We start from the raw sequence: 6,682 nt of genomic DNA, 5'->3' as shown, positions 1-6,682 counted from the left end.
TTCTGAGATGAATCAACAGCAGCTGATACCAGGCAGCCAGGGACAGATCCTGATCCCTGGCACACCAGTGGGTAAGGAGGTGGACTTCAGTAGTCTTTGTGAGTCCCTTCTAACTCAGGATATTCTATGGTAAATGAAGCAGGAGTGACAGAGATCAGGATAAATCATGATCCCCCACGTTTTCCCCATCCCTGTACACGCAGCTGTTGGTTGTCTTTTGCCAGGAAAATGGGTGAAGTGGGTCAGTTACCAGGGGGAATCACTGGTGTAGCACAGGACATCCTCCCTTTGCCATCTTTGCCCTGCACATTTTATAATAATTGACCTCCCCGAGTTGTCACAGGAGAGCTGGGGTCAGGCTCCACCTGATGCTGCCCAACCTGCACCACTGACCTCCCTGCAAAAGTCCAGCTCGTTGGCAGCCAAGCCACAGGTAGGCCTGAAAACCAGATTTTCACAAAAACAGTCAGAGTTGAGCTGAAACAAGATCTGGCTTGTTTGTCTAAAATCCTGCTCTTTCACACCACAAAGACTGGACAGTTCTTCCCTCTGCCCAGTGCTCCCACACACCTAATCCTCCCTAAAACTGTGGTTTAAAGCAGATCAAATACCTTTAAGTTCTTAGAAAGGACTGGTTTTGGCAAATGCACAAATACTTTTCTCAAATGGCATAAATATTGTATGTGATTTGCTGCCTTGCCAAAATGCAAACACACACACATGCTCTCCTAACTAAGCAACATTCTTTAAAAGTTAAGATCATTGCTTAGAAAGAAATATAGGGCATTTTATAAATCCAAATTGATCACGCACTGTGTGTGTTGAAAGTATGTACAAAATATGGAACCCCAAAACTCCATTAAACCACTTCTGAGACAATACATCACTGCACCTTTATATTGCACCAAGGGGTTTAACAACCCTTCTCCAGGAAAATATTTTACTAGGTAACAAAAAAAAAAAGTTATTGAAAACATATATTTGATACTTTTGGCAATTCATTTTACTACTTGCATTTCCAATTCATTGGTATAGTTCATGAAAAAAAATATTTTCGCAGTTGGGTCATGTTATTATTTCTCTATTTTTTTTTCTACTTGAAAGCCATGATACAATTTTTTTTTCTATGAAACAACAAAGAGACAAAAGCTGCTTGCTTGGTGATCCAGTGGATGTTTGAGGATCTGCTGGAAGCATAGAATGCACATAAAGATGCCTACAGGAAATTATGCCATCTTTCTGCTTGTCTGAATAACCAACTTCATATCTGAACCAGCTAAAATAAAGCCAGGAAAGAACTGTAGGTTGAATCTCCTAAGGAACAAAAAGAAGGCATCATTTACTAGAATGTTAAAATCTTTTTTAAAATTAGATGATTTTGCTTCAGATCACCTGAACTGTCCCTGGCACTGACTTGTGTGTGACTGATCCTCTCCCTGCAGCACTGCTCTTCTATTGGCTGGTGTGAATGCACCTCCTCAGGTGAAATCCTGGCTTGAACTTGGCCTGCCCAGATTCCAGAAGAAGGCAAAGGAATCCTAGGAGAGGAGGAGGTAAGCACACCCTAAACCAGACCAACAGCACATCTGCACTGCACACTCAGCTTGGGTTCAGATTCCTTTCCCTAACCAGAGAGTGACAAAGCTACTGGTGCTTTAGACCATTTGATCTGGCCATCATGGCACTGTGGGCATGCTCCAGGCTTTTGCTTTCCCTGGGGCTGAAAACACACCCATTTCAAAACAAACCTAAACCATAGGTGGGACCCTTCTGTGCCTGCCTGCCATCCATCCTCCCTTCTCCCTCTCCACCTGCCTCTTTCCTTCACATCTCTTCAAGAAGATTTTGGTGGAGATTTATCATGCAAAAACCTAGGTGACACATGTCTGTGGAATCACTGGTGTCCTGCAGAGCTGGACATCCACACAAGGATTTCTTCTTCTTTAACCAAACTGCTCCTGGACCATGTGTGTGCTCACTTCCTACACGATGCAGGTAAGTCTGTACCCTTTGCTTTCAGAGAGAAACTGTGATTACCCATGAGCACATTGCATCCTTTTTTGTCTGGAGAACGGTGATTTTCCATTTTGATTTGCTTCCTGTTTGACACATTTGGTTAGCTCCCAGCCCCCTGTCAGCTCTTCTTCTCCCTGCATTTGTTTCCTGATGTGTGTGTAATTACAACCATGAAAGTCCATCAGCAAAAGCGCCATCAAACTGAAAGATTAACAAATCTCACGCTTTCCCTCTCTCCTCCCCCCAAAATTAGAAAGCCCCCTCTGTAGTTTCCAGCACACATCTATCATTACACACTCCTGGGTCTCAGGTAAATTAGCAACCTGATTCTTTTCCCTGCTGTCACTTAGAAGAAAAGGGCTTCTTATTTGCCATCCAAGGAAAAGTACAGTAAACCTAGAACTAGATAAAAGGGAAGTAATCAAATATATTTAACTGTACTCAGCCAAATCCCATTACTTGTATAGATGTTAGCTGGTGCATTTGAAGGATTAGGAAAGCCTTGTCTTTTATAGGAAATTGTATTGCTTGATTGAAAACTGCAATATCCTCTGCTTACTTGAAATGAGAAGTTCAGCATTATGTAGAGATATATTTATGCATGAACAGTACATATTTTAAAAGGGGTTTCATGTCCTTGCTCTTCCACTAAGCACGTACATTTGGGGTGAGGACAGCATCCCTCTGTGTTTCTTTCAGAGATGGGAAATGCCTCATCAGCGTGGGAATGTTCCATGGATTGTCCTTCTCACTTCTACCTGAAAGATGTGGAGAAAATAATTTTAGATAAGTCACCTCCTACACATCTGAGGGAATCAACTCCCTGGAGTGTGAGGAACAGCTTATGGGGTGTAGGGATAATGTAGGGGTAGGCTGAGCAGCCATGGGGAAGGAACATACTGGGAGTATCCCATGGAGATTATAACCATGGTGAGGCTGTAGGAGGGCACAGAAAAGCTTCAGCTGCTGGTAGGAACCCAGATTTTGAAAAGACATGGACAACACGACAGCAGTGCTTGTGCAAAGGGTGCTCCTTCCCTTGGCAGCTGGCTCTGTGGGAAAGGGGGAATGCGCCACCTCTAGACGGCTGCAGTCAGTGGTCACTAGATCTTCCCCTTTGGGAATCCCTCCAGTGCCAAAACAGAGGATGAACAGGTACTTGAAAAATACACCCAAAAATACCCAAACCCACATCCTCATCTTTATCCACAGCACCAAATTGTCTTTCAGGTGTCCCTGTGCAAACAGTGTGAGTTTCTCTGTGAAAAAGTTAGATTAAGGTGTTCCAACACAAGCATTGAAATTCGGGTCCATGGATTGAGGGAAAGGTTCTCCTGAACTGTGTTCATGCCAGCACACAGCTTTTCTCAGCTCAGTTTTATACTCAGAAGCACTGTTTTGTGTGCTATCCAGCCAGGTAAGTGACAGGGGCTCTGCAGAGAGCCCAGGTTCTTCAGGATGATGACCCAGCTCACCCTCATGGCAATGGGCGTAGCAATACGAGGCACATTTTGATCCCAGATTCCAGTTTTATTTTGCTTGTATAAAACATCACAACTCAATATTGTTTCAGAACTTTGGGGAGAAGAAGGAGGCTGACAAGAGTCCCCACAATGTTTTTTTACATGCCTGAGTCAAATTACCCTCCCTTCTGCGGGGCTTCTTCTGAAGTAACAGATCGTACTGTAACCAAATATTGCCATCCAGGAAAGCCATTTTCCATCCAGCAAGGAGGCTTCTTCCTTCTCAGCAGCCACTGAAAAGGGCCTTTGTTCTCAGGCTGAACACCTGGAGAGAGTTATCAGCAGTGGCCTCTGGGGCCGGGGCGCGGAGCAGCTGTGACAAGACCCAGTGGCTTTGGCCTCGGGAGCGTCAGCAGCACCTGGCAGCTGCTGGCACCCAAAAAACCTCCTGTCTGGGCCATTGCATGGGGAACTTTGGGCGGTTCCTCTTTTCTGTAGCGACCAGGCTCTGTATTTTCTTTCTTTTCTCATCCTAAAATGAACAGCCTCATTCCACAGGGTCTCTGGATAACCTCAAGGATGTGACACCTCTGTAGGGAATGGAGAACAAGCCTTGGCATTACCTGGAGACACTGGTAGTGAGAGAGGTGAAAAGCTGGCACAGAGCACCAACATCCTGGGCACATGGTTTGATACTCCATCTCAATGAGTAAAAGGTGGAGTTGTTGCCTGGCTTGAGGGGGCAGGATGTTCAGCAGAGAGGGAGTCACCTGATGTGACCAAGGACAAGATAGCACAGCAGCTGATGTGACCCTGGGCACAGCTTTCTGCTCTCTCCATACAGTCAGCACCACTTCTGTCTGTGTCCATGGAAAGGCAGACCCACAACTGCTCAGAAACTCAAGGAAACCCAACTCATTTGGCCCATCAGGGTAATTCCCTGGAGGCAGAACTGCATTGTATAAACCATCACTGCCATAGACATTAGCTTCAAAATCAAAAGGTTTTCATTCTTTCACTGGATTTTAGAGGATCTGAAGAAAAATGTGTGAGGAAAGATGGAGAGTCAGAAAGCAGAGGTTGTCAGTGGATCTGTCATGGAGTAACCTGGAGAGCTGTTGACCTGAACCTGTGCTGGGTCTCTGAGGGTTTTTACCAATGGCCTCAGTGGAAATTGTATCTGCAACCTATGAGTTTAGCAGGTCTAGACATACAGATCTTTCTCAGTGTGTTGATTTTCCACTGAAGCCAGACAATCCAGATCACAAAATATTGCCCTCAAAACCCCAACATAATTCTTATTTTCCTGATAACCCAGATAAAGTTTTGACTCCTACAAGGGAGTCATACACCGGAGGATTTCAACAATGCCTCATCATAAGATGCACAGCTCTGCAAAGTATCCATTCTGAAGCAGTTCTGCCAAATACCAAGAGAAAATTGCATAACATGAGAAGAAGCAAACCGCAGCTGAAGCTTCATCATCCACAGTGGCAGCTGACCGTGGACGTCACGAGTTCTTCCATACCCAATGGCATCATTTCCATTTTCTTTGGACTGTAGTAGTGAAAGAATAAACATTTCAAAAGGTTCAAATGAGACCTTTGAGTGCCAGTGCTGAATCCCTGTGAGGCTGGGATAAACTGACAAAATAACATCCTGCAGAAGCTGTGCCTGGGACAAACCACCATTTCTGTGTTCGTGTTCTGTGGTTTGTAGCACAGGGGCCACTTTAAACCTTGGTCTCTGTCCAGGCACCAGTACCAGCTCTCCCATGATTTTATGTTTGTATCTCTTTCTTCTTCATGAAGGGAAGAATTCCAGGTCTGTTCCTTTTAACTTTGTTCATGGTAGCACTCTTGACAGAAGGACTTAGTGCCTATTTAATGTCTTTGCAAGGAAAAGAGAGAAACTTCTCGGTTACATAAAAGTTTGTATCAAAATTCAAGAATCCGGATTAATTATAGAAGACTTGCCTTGTATCATTCAATTGGTTTGAATAGCTTTAAAGATTAAGCAGATCCAAGGCCTAACAGAACCAGAGCCAGTAAGACAATAGCTGAGATTTTCCTTTGAAACAAAATATACAGGTGGTTTCTGTGAGTTTCTGTGTCTATCTGCCCGGCTTTTTTATTTTTATGTCGTATCCAATATCACAGAACCTGGCAGTAGAAATCATATAGCAATTTGTGAAAGCTTGTTGCTGTTCTAGATATCATATAGTCTGTTCCACACCAGAAAAGACAAAACCAATGCCTTTACTCCTCGAGTTTTCATTCAAAAGGATAATGATCTCTGGTAACAAAATATTTGGCAGTAGCATTATTTAAAATGCACAGAGGAAATGTTTGTCCCTAATTCAAGGCACTGTGGTCACACAGTCTCTATTCACTTGGTATTTACCAGTGAATGCCAAAGGCTAATCTGCAAAAAGCTCAGGAACGGAGTTAAGTTTATCACACTCCATCCTTCACCCATCCCATTGTAAGGGAGTTACAAAATAGTAATTATTGAATTTCTTTGTGGCCCGAGAACTTATAAACCGTGTTATACCCAGCAGGCTCTAATGACTCCTTCGGTAAGTATCTAATTAAGTGGTTGGGCTGTTGGGTTTTTTTCTTTTTTTTATTTCACAGCATACTTTCGAGTTTTAAAATCCCTTTGCATTAAATGACTTCTCGAGTTTTCCAAATTTCTCACACGCACAGAAGAGCGAAGTAAGGAAAAAGGCAGAAGGGAGATTTTGGTCGTGGGAGCAGGAGGATTCGCAAAGACTAAAGGCAAATCCTCCCCAAAGTCTCCATCGAAAAAACTGAAAGCTGCAGCCTCTGCCTGGGACAGTTGGCTGTCTAGAGAGTGGGAAATAAAGCCAGCCCGAGGGGAATGGCTGCGTTTGGGGAGGAGAGGCCGCTCCCGCAAAGCGATTACAACACCTCGAGAGCTTTGAACGGTGCAAATCCGGGGTTTGGGCAGTTTTTCCTATCCCGCTCGGCATCCCTCGCTCGCCGGTCCCCGCCAACGCGAAATCCCGCTCCACTCCGGGGCAGCAGAACGCTCCGAGCCGTGCTGGGCGAACGCACGATCGGGCTGGGGAGAAACTGCCCCGGGGTGAGGGGAGAGGAGCCGAGCATCCGCCCCGCTCCCTCCTCGCCTTCGGGAGGGATGCTCGGCTTCGGCGGGGACGGCGCGCGGTGGGAAACCTG

This window comes from Serinus canaria, chromosome 10 (genome assembly GCF_022539315.1).
Source record: "Serinus canaria isolate serCan28SL12 chromosome 10, serCan2020, whole genome shotgun sequence".
Taxonomy (NCBI): domain Eukaryota; kingdom Metazoa; phylum Chordata; class Aves; order Passeriformes; family Fringillidae; genus Serinus; species Serinus canaria.
This window is presented reverse-complemented; position numbering follows the sequence as displayed.